Here is a 16,518-nt window from a genome sequence, read left to right as displayed (position 1 = left end):
AACAACAAAAGACGAACGGAGCTAGCTGGAATGCATAGCTTGTTAGCACGAAACACAAATCCATCGTTAACAACAAACTTGTTCCACATTCTTCCTTCTTTACAATTCTGCATTACATCTTTAAAATCAGCACCATGCACATATTGATCTTTGATGGTCTCCAAACCAAATATTTTGAAGTCAAGTTGTGAAAGCATAGTATAGCGACGAGACAATGCATCAGCAATAACATTTTCTTTTCCCTTCTTGTGTTTAATGACATAAGGGAAAGTCTCAATGAATTCAACCCATTTAGCATGTCTACGATTCAGTTTAGCTTGACTTTTAATATGTTTCAAAGATTCATGATCAGAATGTATAACAAATTCTTTGGGCCATAAATAATGTTGCCATGTTTCTAAAGTCCGAACAAGAGGATATAATTCTTTATCATAAGTAGAATAATTCAGACTAGGCCCACTCAATTTTTCAGAAAAGTATGCAACAGGTTTGCCATCTTGTAATAACACACCTCCTAATCCAATTCCACTAGCATCACATTCAAGCTCAAAAGTCTTATTAAAATCAGGAAGTTGGAGTAAAGGAGCATGTGTCAACTTATCTTTCAATACCGTGAAGGCTTCTTCCTGTGCGGTACCCCAAAGAAAAGGCACATCTTTCTTTGTAAGCTCATTGAGAGGTGCAGCAATGGTGCTGAAATCTCTCACAAAACGCCTATAGAATCCAGCGAGGCCAAGAAAACTCCGCACTTGTGTGACCGTTTTGGGTTGCGGCCAACTCTCAATAGCTTCAATCTTGGCTTTATCAACTTCAATTCCCTGTGGAGTAACAACATAGCCAAGAAAAGATACTCGGTCGGTGCAAAAGGTGCACTTCCCAAGGTTACCAAACAAACGTGCATCACGTAGAGCAATAAAAATAGCACGTAAATGTTCCAAATGTTCTTCCAAAGATCTGCTATAAATCAATATGTCATCAAAGTAAACTACCACAAATCGTCCAATGAAAGCACGTAAAACTTCGTTCATTAATCTCATGAAAGTACTAGGTGCATTAGTTAACCCAAAAGGCATGACTAACCACTCATATAATCCAAACTTAGTTTTAAATGCTGTTTTCCATTCATCTCCCAATTTCATACGCATTTGATGGTAGCCACTACGCAAATCAACTTTGGAGAATATTGTAGAGCCACTCAATTCATCAAGCATATCATCTAGCCTAGGAATAGGATGACGATAACGAATAGTAATATTATTAATGCCTCTACAATCAACACACATACGTGATGTACCATCCTTTTTCGGCACTAGAATAATAGGAACAGCACAAGGACTAAGGGATTCGCGTATATAACCTTTGTCGAGAAGCTCTTGTACTTGACGCATAATCTCCTTCGTCTCCTCTGGATTGGTACGGTATGGTGCACGGTTTGGCAGTGAAGCACCGGGAATTAAGTCAATCTGATGCTCAATCCCTCGAATATGCGGTAATCCCGGTGGCACGTCTTGTGGAAAAACGTCAGCGAACTCCTGCAAAATGTTAGTGACAGCAGGAGGCAAAGAGGAAGGCACGTCCTCGAATGAAAATAATGCCTCTTTGCACACAAAAGCATAGCAAACAGATTTGCTGAAATCTAGCTCATCAATATCAGATTTGGTGGCAAATAAACATGCACTTTTCAATTTAATTTCAGAAGCAACACTTGATGGTTTATTATTAGGCTTCATTTGTTGCTCAAATTCTTTTGCCACAATCTGATTTTCACTCTTATTCTTCTCCTGTTGTGCTTTATTAGCTCTATTAATATCATCTTTCAAAATGGAATCAGGAGTCATAGGAAGCAAAGTAATATTTTTATCCTTATGAACAAGAGTATAGTGATTGTTTCTACCATGGTGTACAGAATTTTTATCAAAATGCCATGGTCTACCAAGTAATAAGGAACATGCTTGCATAGGTACCACATCACAATCAACATAATCAGCATATGTAGAGATACTAAAATGCACACGAACAGTACGTGTTACCTTAACCTTGCCGCTGTTGTTGAACCATTGGATGTAGTAAGGATGTGGATGTGGTCTTGTGGTGAGAGAAAGCTTCTCCACCATCTCCATGCTAGCCAAGTTGTTGCAACTACCTCCGTCTATGATGACGCGCACAGAACGTTCCTTCACAACTCCCTTGGTATGGAACAAATTGTGCCTCTGATTTTGCTCAGCTTGTGTGACCTGCACACTCAAAACACGTTGAGCAACTAAACATTCATACATGTCAGCGTCTTCAGGAGCCATGTATTGCGTCTCATGATCAGAATCATCTCCACCATGTTCTTCACGTGTAATAAGGGCCAAAGTCTCCTCATCATAGTCACTAGCGGACTCATATCCACCATCCGCGGTAGCAATCATCACACGCGGAGATTTGCATTCTCTCGCATAATGACCTCCTCCCTTACAACGACGACAAATAATATCACTTGTGTGCCCTGTTGATGCCATGGAAGAAGAAGAACTCCGTGTAGGCCCAGCAGGTGCGCTCTTGGCAGATAATGGTGGTTGTGCCTGTTTTCTTGTATCACGACTGGAGGAGGCACCTAATTGAGGTGCTGGTGCAGTTGAAGTAGAAGATGCACGCGGTGTCCATGATGAAGGCCGGCCTGCAGAAAAGTTAGTTCGGGCCAATGCTTGTCGATCCTGCACTTCACGTTCAGCTTTACAAGCAAGATGGAATAAACGAGTGATATTAGTATACTCCTTATAGTCTAGAATGGTCTGAATCTCTCTATTTAATCCACCCAGAAAACGTGCAAGCATAGCTTCATTCTCCTCAACAATACCACATCTAATCATGCCAGTTTGTAATTCCTGATAATATTCTTCTACAGAATTTTTCCCTTGTCTTAAACGCTGCAATTTTTGAAGCAATTCACGTTGATAATATGGTGGAACCTAACGCGTACGCATAGCAGTTTTCAAAGCAGCCCAAGTAGTTGGAATAGGATATAATCTACAATGTTCAGACCACCATACACATGCAAAACTAGTGAAAGCACAAACAGCAGCAGCAACTCGTCTCTCCTCAGGATATTGTAAACATGTAAATCGTTGTTCAGTTTCTAACTCCCAAGTAAGATATATATCAGGAACATATCTACCCTCAAATGGTGGAATATTCAATTTCAGTTTAGGAATATGGACATCATCTCTTACCTGAGGTGGTGGTGCAGGCCTACCATTACGAATATATACCTGAGGTCGACCTGCTGGTGGTGGTACAGGTGGCTGCACGTAGTGTTGATTTTGATCAACCTCATCCTCATAGTCTCCCACATAATCATCCTCCTCCGCATCAGCAGCAGGAGCCACAGAAGTATCAACAGCAGCACCAACAGTTTGGCCAAACGCAAGAGGAACACGGCTTGCTCGGCGGAGGTCTGCTTCGCGACGTGGAGGCAGACGTTGTTGTTGTTGGAGAGGTGCGTTAGCTGCAGCGGGTGGTGGTGGTGGAAGACGCGCGAGCAATTCATTAAACTTGTTATCGAGCTTTGTTTCGAACGTCTTCTCAAAGCCAGTGATCTTCTCCATGGCCTCTTCAAAATTGTTCAGCACATCTTGCACCTGTTCAGTCATCATTTGCTGAAACTTATCATGAAGCTCCTTGTTCGATAAATTCTCCCAGTCAATCTCGTCGGCTTGTGATCCTGGCATGGTTAGCAGCAATAGAAACACACAAGAATATGATCCTACAGACTACGAAGAAGTGGAGGTGGTGGGTTGATAGAGGCGGGGGTGTCCCGATCTTTCGATGAGATGATAACTATCGATTTGGTGAAGATGACTTTGACGATCCGACTACAAACGTGCACGACGTTGCGCCTTAGCAATCGCTAAACCAACTCCGAAAGGTTATTGACCACGCTGGAGCACAATCAACCTAACCACGAAGGTCTATTCCTGCAAGCAATCGAAGAACAAGCAAGAATATGATAAAAGCAATCTGAATATTGCGAATATATATGAAGTATTGATAAAGGTGAGGATCCGTAAGTGGTCTTGGTCTGGTCGTTGGACACAAACGAAGTACACGAAGTTGCAATGGCTAACTTTTAACTAAACAAATCCCAAGGAAAAGCTACTAGATGGATCTACTTATATAGGAGCAAGGGGTGGCGGCCAAGGAGGTGGGAGGACGTCCCAAGGCAGCCTAAAACTAAATCTAGGTCGTACAAGGCCAATGGGCCCAAGTGGAGGTGATGTAACACCTTTGGACTTGTAGTTTGACTCGGATTCTGCTGCAGCATCCGATTGTTTCGTCCACAACTCAACGCTCCAGACGAATTTGAAGGTGATTCCAATTGGGTTGGAAAGTGCACGAAATCTAGTTTCCAACAAAAAAAGAATCACCCAATTCGGAGTCCGTATGAAAAACTTGTGTGCGTTTTGAGTCAGGTATGTCTGTGCAGTCCGAATCTGAATCCAGAACGTGAGAGACTTGGACTCTATCTTCTCTTGGGCCAAAAGTGACGTGAGAGAACGTTTTGGACAGCAAATAAACATCTCTTTCTTCCTTATCTTCATATGTGGATTGTACAAATGTCCCATACACCTGCAATTAGACAAAACACAAAAGTGTGTGAAGTATTTTTGTTCTGGATAACATAAATAGATTATTGAATAGTTTGCACTAGAAATCACCTGACAAATATGCATATATGCAATATTTTTGGTCATATCCAAGGTAGTCATGTCCTCATCACACGTGGTGTCCATGATGAAGGTCGGCCTGCAGAAAAGTTAGTTCGCCCCAATGCTTGTCGATCCTGCACTTCACGTTCAGCTTTACAAGCAAGATGGAATAAACGAGTGATATTAGTATACTCCTTATAGTCTAAAATGGTCTGAATCTCTCTATTTAATCCACCCAGAAAACGTGCAAGCATAGCTTCATTCTCCTCAACAATACCACATCTAATCATGCCAGTTTGTAATTCCTGATAATATTCTTCTACAGAATTTTTCCCTTGTCTTAAACGCTGCAATTTTTGAAGCAATTCACGTTGATAATATGGTGGAACCCAACGCGTACGCATAGCAGTTTTCAAAGCAGCCCAAGTAGTTGGAATAGGATATAATCTACAATGTTCAGACCACCATACACATGCAAAACTAGTGAAAGCACAAACAGCAGCAGCAACTCGTCTCTCCTCAGGATATTGTAAACATGTAAACCGTTGTTCAGTTTCTAACTCCCAAGTAAGATATATATCAGGAACATATCTACCCTCAAATGGTGGAATATTCAATTTCAGTTTAGGAATATGGACATCATCTCGTACCTGAGGTGGTGGTGCAGGCCTACCATTACGAATATATACCTGAGGTCGACCTGCTGGTGGTGGTGCTGGTGGCTGCTCGTAGATCTGATTTTGATCAACCTCATCCTCATAATCGCCCGCATACTCATCATCCTCCTGGGTACCAGCAGGAGCAGTAGCAGGAGCCAAAGAAGCACCAACAGCAGTAACAGCGGCACCAGAATTTTGTCCTGGCACAATAGGAACACGCTGTGCTCGTCCATACTGATTCGGAAGGGGGCGTAGTTGTTGTTGTTGCAGAGGTGCGACAGGTGCAGCCGATGGTGGAAGACGCGCAAGCAGTTCATTAAATCTGTTATCGAGCTTTGTTTCGAACGTCTTCTCAAGGCCAGTGATCTTCTCCATGGCCTCTTCAAAATTGTTCAGCACATCTTGTACCTGTTCAGTCATCATTTGCTGAAACTTATCATGAAGCTCCTTGTTCGATAAGTTCTCCCAGTCAATCTCGTCGGCTTGTGATCCTAGCATGGTTAGCAGCAATAGAAACACACAAGAATATGATCCTACAGACTACTAAGAAGTGGTGGTGGTGTATCACAAATCCGTCAAGCAAATCTCAAATTCTTACCAGTTCTTACCCAGCAGCAGGCGGTGATCGGCAACCGTTGTAGTCAAAAACTCTCAAAACTTGGATAGAGCGATTACCAGGGAGAGTCAAACACACGACGTAGATGTATGTGGAGCTAGGAAGGCTTATAGTATGGTAGCAAAAAGGGTCAGCAATAATCAATTCAGAGATGCAAAGTTGAATAAACGCTCAACGACGGTACTGTGCGGGTCCTAGGCTAGACTGTGCTAGAGACGCGAGCCTAGAACACCAACAAAATCACGGCGCGGCACGTAAACAAGGGAAAAGCACACTCTGAATTTTTTTTTCGCTCTTTTTTTTTGCGCTCTTTTTTTTTGTGCTGCTTTTTTTTTTGCGAAAAATCACTATAATGGCGAGTGTCTCAAAACTCTTCCTAGGTCAAACTGACAGGATGGGCACGAAATTTTTTTTTTCGACCAAATTTTTTTTTTCGACTGCCCGGACCCAAAAACTGGAAACGGGTCAAAAAAAACTTCCTATAATGGCACCTGTCTCAAAACACTCAGAAACACCTAGAAATAGGATAGCGAGAATTTTTTTCGAAAAATGCGTTTTCGAAAAATTTTGGGCCTAAACGGAGCGTGGCTACCCGACTCTTTTTTTTTCGAAACCTACTCCGGCAAGGAAACACGAATCGGAATCTAGATGGATCCCGAAAACAAACCGAATAAGCAAAGAACTCGGATTGGTGGTGGATATATGGTGGTGGTATATGGCAGCGGTGGTGGTAGCGGTGGTAGTATATGGATATGGATCGGTGGTGGTATATGGACACGGATTGGTGGTGGTATATGGATACGGATTCGGTGCGGTGGTGGTAGATGGCAGGGGCGATGATGATGGTGCGGCGGCGGCGTGACAACTTATGACCAGAACTCGAAACTCTAAAAGACTAGACTCTAAGACCAGCAACTAGACACGACGATGCAACCGCAAATTCAACAAAGCAAAACCCTAAAAAGATTATGCAAAGGCTCAGATTGGTTCGGATATGATGAACTAACCCTAATTTTTTTGTGGCTTTTTCGTGGACTGTAGGTATGAAGAACAGACTCGATCTAAACTACGAAAAACTGTAAAATCTCACCGAGCAACCTGGAAATCTGATACCACTTGATAGAGGCAAAGGTGTCCCGTCTTTCGATGAGATGATGGATATCGCTTTGGTGGCAGTCGACTTTGACAATCTGACTACGAACGTGCATGGACGTCGCGCCTTAGCAATCGCTAAACCAACTCCGAGAGGTTATTGACCACGCCGGAGCACGATCAACCTGACCACGAGGGTCTGTTTCCTGCGAGCAAACGAAGAACAAGCAAGAAACTGAGATTGCAATCTGGATATTGCGAATATAAGATGAAAGCTTTATTGATCAAGGTGGGGTTCTGTGACGCCTTTGTCTGGTCGTTGAACACAAACGAAGTACGCGAAGTTGCAGCTATGGCGAACTTTTAATCTAAACAAAACCCAAAGTCTAAACGATGCCCTAAGGGCTGTATATATGGAGGAAGAGGGGGGAATTTCGTGGCCCTTGGTGGAGGGGTCCGAAATCAACCCTATCTCTTGTTTCCCCACACATACGGACTCTAAAAATAGCCTATACTTATGTATTTCGAAATTACATGGGCCTGGCCCAATAATAAGGTGACGCAGCACCTAAAATAGCCTCGAGACGAAATTTATGAAGTGGCATCTTGTATATTTCGTCCAAGGCTTCATGCACCCATTATGGTGGCTTCAAAGTCCTGAAATCATCACTTGTAACTCCGTTCTTGTTCTTGCTCCAATGTTCATCCTTCTCCAAGCTAGGCCCTTCATTTGTAAGCAAAACAAATGTATCCAATTTAGGTAGCATCATATTCTCATGAACATTAGAATCATTACCAAGAAACGAAAGTACCTGGTAATTTAGTTGGCGTGCACGAGCTCTAGTAATTGGTCCAGTATGTATAGCAGCAGGGGCTGTGGGTGTAACAATTGTATTGATGTCCTCATCATCCTCCCCTTCTTGAAATGAAGTCGTCCTCGACGGAAGTTCATCTTCCTCACCCAAATAAGGCTTCAAATCTGCAATGTTAAAAGTGGGACTAACCCCAAAATCTGCAGGCAGCTCAAGTTTATATGCATTATCATTTATTTTCTCTAACACCTTAAAGGGACCATCAGCACGTGGCATTAACTTTGATTTGCGCAAATCAGGAAATCTATCCTTACGCAAATGTAACCAAACAAGATCTCCAGGTGCAAACACAACATGTTTTCTACCCTTATCTCCAGCAAGTTTATATTTAGCATTCATGTGCTCAATGTTTTCCTTAGTTAACTCATGCATTCTTAAAATCAATTCAGCACGTTGTTTAGCATCAAAATTAACCTTCTCCGAAGATGGAAGAGGCAACAAATCAATAGGTGCACGAGGTAGGAAACCATACACAACTTCAAAAGGGCACATCTTAGTAGTAGAATGCAATGAACGATTATAAGCAAATTCAATATGAGGCAAGCATTCCTCCCACATTTTCTTATTATTCTTCAAAACAACCCTAAGCATAGTAGACAACGTTCTATTGACTACTTCAGTTTGTCCATCAGTTTGGGGGTGACAAGTAGTACTAAAAAGCAGTTTAGTCCCCAACTTAGCCCATAAACATCTCCAAAAGTGGCTAAGAAATTTAGTATCACGATCTGAAACAATAGTATTTGGCACACCATGCAAGCGAATAATTTCACGAAAGAACAAATCAGAAACATTAACAGCATCATCGCTTTTATGACATGGTATAAAGTGTGCCATTTTCGAGAATCTATCCACGACAACAAATATGCTATCCCTCCCCTTCTTTGTTCGAGGTAAACCTAAAACAAAGTCCATAGATATATCCTCCCAAGGAACACTAGGTACAGGCAAAGGCATATATAAACCATGAGGATTGAGTCGTGACTTAGCTTTTTGACATGTAGTGCAGCGAGCAATAAAACGCTCAACATCCCGTCTCATCTTTGGCCAAAAGAAATGTGTAGCAAGTACGTCCTCCGTCTTCTTCACGCCAAAGTGTCCCATTAATCCTCCTCCATGCGCCTCCTGCAACAACAAAAGACGAACGGAGCTAGCTGGAATGCATAGCTTGTTAGCACGAAACACAAATCCATCGTTAACAACAAACTTGTTCCACATTCTTCCTTCTTTACAATTCTGCATTACATCTTTAAAATCAGCACCATGCACATATTGATCTTTGATGGTCTCCAAACCAAATATTTTGAAGTCAAGTTGTGAAAGCATAGTATAGCGACGAGACAATGCATCAGCAATAACATTTTCTTTTCCCTTCTTGTGTTTAATGACATAAGGGAAAGTCTCAATGAATTCAACCCATTTAGCATGTCTACGATTCAGTTTAGCTTGACTTTTAATATGTTTCAAAGATTCATGATCAGAATGTATAACAAATTCTTTGGGCCATAAATAATGTTGCCATGTTTCTAAAGTCCGAACAAGAGCATATAATTCTTTATCATAAGTAGAATAATTCAGACTAGGCCCACTCAATTTTTCAGAAAAGTATGCAACAGGTTTGCCATCTTGTAATAACACACCTCCTAATCCAATTCCACTAGCATCACATTCAAGCTCAAAAGTCTTGTTAAAATCAGGAAGTTGGAGTAAAGGTGATAGAGGCGGAGGTGTCCCGTCTTTCGATGAGATGATGGATATCGCTTTGGTGGAAGTCGACTTTGACGATCCGACTACGAACGTGCAAGGACGTCGCGCCTTAGCAATCGCTAAACCAACTCCGAGAGGTTATTGACCACGCCGGAGCACGATCAACCTGACCACGAGGGTCTGTTTCCTGCGAGCAAACGAAGAACAAGCAAGAAACTAAGATTGCAATCTGGATATTGCGAATATAAGATGAAAGCTTTATTGATCAAGGTGGGGTTCTGTGACGCCTTTGTCTGGTCGTTGAACACAAACGAAGTACGCGAAGTTGCAGCTATGGCGAACTTTTAATCTAAACAAAACCCAAAGTCTAAACGATGCCCTAAGGGCTGTATATATGGAGGACGAGGGGGGAATTTCGTGGCCCTTGGTGGAGGGGTCCGAAATCAACCCTATCTCTTGTTTCCCCACACATACGGACTCTAAAAATAGCCTATACTTATGTATTTCGAAATTACATGGGCCTGGCCCAATAATAAGGTGACGCAGCACCTAAAATAGCCTCGGGACGAAATTTATGAAGTGGCATCTTGTATATTTCGTCCAAGGCTTCATGCACCCATTATGGTGGCTTCAAAGTCCTGAAATCATCACTTGTAACTCCATTCTTGTTCCCCTTGCGCATGCCATCATCTCCATGCTTGTTCTTGCTCCAATGTTCATCCTTCTCCAAGCTAGGCCCTTCATTTGTAAGCAAAACAAATGTATCCAATTTAGGCAGCATCATATTCTCATGAACATTAGAATCATTACCAAGAAACGAAAGTACCTGGTAATTTAGTTGGCGTGCACGAGCTCTAGTAATTGGTCCAGTATGTATAGCAGCAGGGGCTGTGGGTGTAACTATTGTATTGATGTCCTCATCACGTGCCCAGGGGGTGGGCGCGCCCCCTATCTCCTGGCCACCTCGGGCACTGTTTCGTGTTGATTCTTCCTGTGGAAAATCCCAAATATTCCAAAATAATTCTCCGTCCATTTTTATCCCGTTTGGATTCCGTTTGATATTGGGTTTCTGCGAAACACAAAACATGCAACAAACAGAAACTGGCACTGGGCACTGGATCAATATGTTAGTCCCAAAAATAGTGTAAAAAGTTGCCAAAAGTTTATGAAAGTTGAAGAATATTGGCATGGAACAATAAAAAATTATAGATATGACGGACGTATCAGCATCCCCAAGCTTAATTCTTGCTCGTCCTCGAGTAGGTAAATGATAAAAAAAAGATAATTTTTGATGTTGAATGCTACCTACATAATCTTGATCATATGTCTAATCATGGCATGAATATTAAGACACGAGTGATTCAAAGCAATAGTCTATCATTTGACATAAAAACAATAATACTTCAAGCATACCAACCAAGCAATTATGTCTTATCGAAATAACATAGCCAAAGAAAGCTCATGCCTACAAAATCACATAGTCTGGCTATGCTCCATCTTCATTACACAAAATACTCCCATCATGCACAACCCCGGTTTCAGGCAAGCAATTGGTTCATACCTTTTAACGCGCTTCAGCCTTTTCAACTCTTATGCAATACATGAGCGGAAGGCATGGACATAGCACTATGGTGGTATATGGTGGTGGTCGTGAGGACAAAAAGGGAGAAGATAGTCTCACATCAACTAGCCGTATCAATGGGCTATGGAGATGCCCATCAATAGATATCAATGTGAGTGAGTAGGGATTGCCATGCAACGGATGCACTAGAGCTATAAGTGTATGAAAGCTCAAACTGGAAACTAAGTGGGTGTGCATCCAACTTTCTTGCTCATTTTGGAATATATATCCCGGGCATTTGAGGAAGCCCATCATCGGAATATACAAGCCAAGTTCAATAATGAAATTTCCCACTAGTACTAGTAAGATGCCCGTGCTATGCTATGGGATAAAAAAAAGGTTAACTTAAATTATAGTTACGATCCCATACGATGCTGCTGACAATAAAAAAATATACAATCGTTGATCAAAGCAATGATGTGTTATTGATAGGTACATAGATATCAAGCACAATCAAACATATGGTTTCCAATCCACAAACCCATGCGTCCAAGCCAAACAGTATCTTCTCCATCTCCGCCTCACTGAAAGACTTGTTGTACTCCATACTGAATTTTATCATTGCTCACTATATCCTATATCAAGTTTATAGAGATCATGATCGGTCTAACTTCACGACTGGCTAGCTTTATCTCTGAAACCAAATTGGTCTGATTTCAAGTCCTCTTTGCTTCACATAGACGCTACCTCCATCCCACACACCATTTTCAGCTAGAAATGGTAACAAATCAAGCACCTCATTTAAACCTAACATTAATATCAATAATGGAATAACATGATGCGACATATCGATATTTGTCCCCACAACTCAGTGCAATGGAAGTGCGACTGGCATCGACTTCATCCACCGGTCCTAGTCCGATAGGTTCAATCTTTTATAGCACACACCCTGGCCCACCACCCAACGCCCGCGCATGTCATCTCTCCATATATGTGAGCACAATGCAACATGTCACTCGTGGGTAAAATTTAGTGATAAATGACATCTAAAATAAAGTGATGATGTAATGAGTACCAACCCACTTTGCAGGATTTTAAGAAAAAAAAGTATCATATCATATTCCAAACCAATGTGGTTAATGTTTAACCATAATGACTATCCGTTGGGATCGTCTAATATGCTTTAACATAGTACCACATGTACGGTATTTTCACCGGACAAAGTTGGCACTGGTTTACAAAATATAGCCTTCAAAGAAGATGGTTAAAGTGGAGAAATAACGTATTGCCAACACAGGCTGCACTCACTAATCACACATACTTCAACAAAGATACAAACCTAGCCCGTTCAACACCGTCCTGATAGAACCCCTCATCCATGCCTCCTTTCCATAACCCCATTCTACGGCCACCTTCTTTCTCTGACTTAAAGTGTGACCTGTCATGTTCAACACAAAACTAATCTAAGGTGAATTGCATAGAACTGAAAGAGAAGGTGCAAAATTAACAGGGTCATCTTCCGAGCCTTTGGTTTCTAAGTAGTGGATTGATTATTGAGAAATTTAATTCTATGGAGCAAAAAGATAATGAAAGAGAATTAGAGATCAATTATCGACAAATTTAGTTTTGCTATGTCTCAGGTGATAAACATGTTGAAAAAATTGGAGGGGTTTGAAACCTTTCCAATACAATGAAGCATTTACAACTACCAAGACGATTGTAGTGTAAAAACAGTAGACCTCTAGTTCTAACTGAACTATTTTCATATAGCCAACAGAAAACCTCTGTAATATGCGCTTTAAAATGCTGGGCTTCAGATTATTTCTAAAGATATCTACACCACCTGAATGTTGTCCTTTCAATATAATAAGCGACACTCACACACAAATTGTTCAAAATGACAACAAATTTAATGTGATATTGAAGGTGAAAATATATGATTTTTTGCAATTATTATTTATATGGTAGCACTAATTTGCTTATGGAAAACTTGATCACTTGCTTCCCTGCCCAAAACTCCTAGCGGGCATACGACAATAACATAGAGCCATCATAAGTGTGGTTATCCTAAGAGAGCAGTGAAAGTTGGTTTTTATTTTCCAAATTATAGAGTATCTTCAGGGAGGAAAATCTAGTAGCTCTTCTCAACCATAATCTCATACTTCTCCTGCAATACAAATTCAAAGTTTATAACATCCAATTCATCACAAATGCAGCTACTCAGAACTTAAAAACGAGAACTGCAGCTGAGAAGTTTGCTTTGATCTAGTACATTCAGGAATAACACCTCCACGACCAGCTACCTAATTGCTGCCTCAGAGCACTCTATATAATCTGCAACTCCATACTTGTATCACACTTGGCACAGAGTAGAATCAGAGAAGGCGTGCACCTTGAAGACTGAAGGTCATACACTTCTCTATGTAGCTGACAGAAAAGACCGTGGTTTGTTCTACTGGCGGATTTTGTATCTGGCATTACAGACTAACTTGCAATTTATCCCAAACTTTCTTCTACCACCCATGTCCTCTTTGCTAGAATTTAGTCTATATTTGGGCGGCCCAATAACTATTTCAGAAATTCCTAATAAATCCTAGAGGCCCACTTAGCCCATTTGTGCAAGGCAAGGGATACCACTAAAAGTTTAGTCCCACATTGCTAGTTTAGAGGGGGTAGGACCTCTTTATAAGGGAGGCTCCTTCCCCACTTGTATGAGCATGAGAACAAGAGGGGCATCCATGCGCGCTCCTCCTCCACCGCCCGCCTCGCCACGCCACGCCTTGTCACGACGCGCCGCGGGTTGCGGGAATGAGCCGAGCTGATGTCTAATTTTTGCCACGAACTACGGGCATACGAAAGGTCACTTGGGAGCTGAAAAGTTTTTGCGGTAGTGGATAATGAATACGAACGGCGCACCTCTTCGCATGCTCCCTGTTCACTTCGTCTCCCTCCGTTGCTTCACCTCCCTTCGCAGCCAGGTCGCTCCTCTCCAGAGAGACACATCAGAAAGTCCTCTTCCTCTCGCCACACAGTTCCAATGTCTGCGCTGCTGCTGTCTTCCTCATCTCGGCTTGCGGCGTGCACCACACGTTGGGACAGTAGGCCTCCGAGACCACACCTTTTGAGTCCTATACGGGAGAAGGGTGATAAGGTTTTTGGGGAGCGCTCAGCGCGACTACTGGCTGCTTCATCACGGACGATCCGGTTGCCGACGACTACTTCCCCGACGACGAGTTCTTCCCCGACGTCGACGACCTCCTCAACGACATGGCAGGCAAGGACACCGACCCCAAGTCCAGCGCTTTTGCTGCTGCTGTGCCGTACATGTTCTTCTCCTTTCTGTTAGAAGTCCTGCTACAGTTCTTGGCTCTAGTTTCTGCCCTATGTATGTTAAGTTCTATGTTGTATAAGCAACTTCATCTAGTGTCTATTCTAGATGTGTTTACCTCAAGTTCATATATGCAGACGATGTTTACCTTCTCTCTGTCAGATTGCATGACTTGCTTTATATTTGCTATTTTAGTCATGCTTTATCTAGTATTTCTGTTAATAAAATCATTCGATAAATTGCTCATATTTCCAACAATCCAAAAACCTTATTATAGGCAATTTACCTCGAATGGTTTTGCTGCTTCCATGAGACCTCCTATGTTTGAGGGTATCCACTATAAGAGGTGGCGCGTGAGAGCAGTCTTATGGTTTCAAACCATGAGTTGCCATGACGCCACTCTTGGCAAACCTGAAGGAGAGAAAGATGCCCAACAGGCACAAGCTTTTCAGAAAATGGATACCTTGTTTAAGGCTGCTCTCTTGAGTGTTCTTGGTGAGAACATAGTTGATGCTTATGCGTCAATTTATAATGGAAAACATATGTGGGACGCACTCGAGGCCAAGTTTGGGGTCTCGGATGCCGGCACTGAGCTGTACATCATGGAGCAATTCTATGATTACAGGATGACTGAAGAGCGCTCCGTGGTTGAGCAGGCTCATGAGATACAGTCATTTGCTAGAGAACATGAGCACTTCAATTGTATCCTACCGGACAAGTTTGTTGCCGGGGTATCATCACTAAGCTTCCTCCTTCGTGGAGGAACTTTGCTACCGTACTGAAGCATAAGAGACAGGAGTTTTCCGTCCCGGGTCTCATTGGTACTCTTGATGTGGAAGACAAGGCGAGAGCAAAGGACACACGTGCTCGAGGTATTGAGGGAGGATCTAGTGCCAATCTGGTACAGAGGAAAAACTTCCAGTCCCACAAGTTCAAGAACAAGGGCAAGCTTGATGGTAAAGCAAAGTTTGATTGGAAGAACAAGGCTGTACAACACACGAACTTCAAGAAGAAGAGTGACAAGAATAAAGGTGCTTGTCATGTGTGTGGAGATCTTGGTTATTGGGCTCCTAGTTGCCCCAATCGCTATGACAAGCGTCATCCTAGGAAAGGCGGCAAGACCGCTAATGTTGTCATCGGAGACATTGACATGAAGGATGTTGGGTATGGTATATTTCCCACTATTCTTTCAGTATGTCATTCTCCCGATTGGTTGATTGACACGGGTGCTAATGTGCATGTATGCGGTGATATTTCCATGTTTTCGTCTTATCAGACCGCAGGGACTTCAACCGTGCTGATGGGAAACGGTTCAAGTGCTTCTGTTCGTGGTGTTGGCATGGTCGATCTGAAGTTTACTTCGGGGAATATCGTGCGGCTGAAGAACGTGCATTATGTCCCTCCGTCAATAAAAATCTTGTTAGCGGATCTCTTCTGTGTAGAGATGGCTATAAGCTTGTCTTTGGGTCGAATAAATTTGTAATATCCAAGTATGGAACCTTTGTTGGTAAAGGCTATGAGTCAGGAGGCCTGTTTCATTTATCCTTATCAGATGTTTGCAATAAAGTTGTTAATCATATTTGCAACAATAGTGAATCAAATGTGTGGCATTCACGTCTTTGTCATGTTAACTTTGGTTGCATGTCGCGACTAGCGAAGTTGAACTTAATCCCTAGCTTCACCACTGTCAAGGGATCTAAGTGTCAAGTGTGTGTGCAAGCTAAGCAACCTCGTAAGTCTCACGTGACTACGGAGAAGAGAAATCTTGCACCACTAGAACTATACATTCAGATCTATGTGAAATGAATGGTGTTTTGACAAAAGGTGGAAAGAAATATTTCATGATGTTAATTGACGACTCCACTAGATACTACCGTGTGTATCTTCTGAAATCTAAGGATGAGGCTTTGAACTTTTTCAAGATCTATAAATCTGAAGTGGAAAACCAACTTGATCAAAAAATCAAGAGGCTTAGGTCCGACCGTGGTGGAGAAT

Source organism: Triticum aestivum, chromosome 1B (genome assembly GCF_018294505.1).
Source record: "Triticum aestivum cultivar Chinese Spring chromosome 1B, IWGSC CS RefSeq v2.1, whole genome shotgun sequence".
Classification (NCBI taxonomy): domain Eukaryota; kingdom Viridiplantae; phylum Streptophyta; class Magnoliopsida; order Poales; family Poaceae; genus Triticum; species Triticum aestivum.
The sequence above is the reverse complement of the archived record's forward strand: the minus strand, read 5'-3'. Positions refer to the sequence as shown.